Raw genomic sequence first — 1,344 nt, 5'->3', positions numbered from 1 at the left:
CTTAGATTAGTAGAGTGTCAAACCCACAGCGAACTGTGTGCCCTGCTCAAGAAGTTCAATAAATCGTATTGAACTAACAGCAAAGTTTGGAGTCTGCTTTTCAGTACAGCTGCACCCAGTTGCAGCCCGTGTTACCCCGGGGTGATTAACACGACACTCAGCTCGCGAAAGCTGAACCCCCTAAGATGCGCAGAAGCTTGGCCAACGATCAACCCATTCCAGAGCGGAATATTGCGGGTCAGTATTCCAGCGCCTTTACAGAACAGTGCGAGGCCATACAGGCCCAACTGGACCATACTGGTGTTCATGTTCCACTCCACCACCCCCCCCACCCCCGCCCCTCTCCCCCCTCCTCGTCACCTCACCCTGCCAGCCTGTCCGAGTCCTTTCTCATTTATTCATCCACGGGATGTGGGCCGTCACTGGCTGGGCCCAGCATTTATTTCCCATCCCTGATTGCCCCTTGAGAAGATGGTGGGTGGGGGCAGCACGGTGGCGCAGTGGGTTCGCCCTGCTGCCTCACGGCGCCGAGGACCCGGGTTCGAATCCCGGCCCTGGGTCACTGCCCGTGTGGAGTTTGCACATTCTCCCCGTGTCTGCGTGGGTTTCGCCCCCACAACCCAAAGATGTGCAGGGTAGGTGTGTTGGCCACGCTACATTGCCCCTTAATCGGAAAAAAAGAATTGGGCACTCTTTTCGTGAGATATCGTCATCGGACACAGGGAGGCAGTGTTCTGCTGGGACACAGTGAGATATCTTCATCGGACACAGGGAGGCAGTGTTCTGCTGGGACACAGTGAGATATCTTCATCGGACACAGGGAGGCAGTGTTCTGCTGGGATACAGGGAGATATTGTTCTGCTGGGATACAGTGTGATACTGTTCTGCTGGGATACAGTGAGACATTGTTCTTCTGGGATAGAGTGAGATATTGTTCTGCTGGGATACAGTGTGATATTGTTCTGCTGGGACACAGGGAGATATTGTTCTGCTGGGACACAGGGAGATATTGTTCTGCTGGGATACAGTGAGACACTGTTCTGCTGGGACACAGGGAGATATTGTTCTGCTGGGACACAGGGAGATATTGTTCTGCTGGGATACAGTGAGACATTGTTCTGCTGGGATACAGTGTGATATTGTTCTGCTGGGACACAGTGAGATATTGTTCTGCTGGGACACAGTGAGATATTGTTCTGCTGGGATACAGGGTGATATTTATCTGCTGGGATACAGGATGTTATTTCTCTGCTGGGATTACAGGGAGCTAGTTCCCTGCTGGGATACAGGGTGTTGTTTCTCTGCTGGGATACAGGGTGTTATTTCTCTGCTGGGATTACAGGG

This window comes from Scyliorhinus torazame, chromosome 31 (assembly GCF_047496885.1).
Source record: "Scyliorhinus torazame isolate Kashiwa2021f chromosome 31, sScyTor2.1, whole genome shotgun sequence".
Classification (NCBI taxonomy): Eukaryota; Metazoa; Chordata; class Chondrichthyes; order Carcharhiniformes; family Scyliorhinidae; genus Scyliorhinus; species Scyliorhinus torazame.
This window is presented reverse-complemented; position numbering follows the sequence as displayed.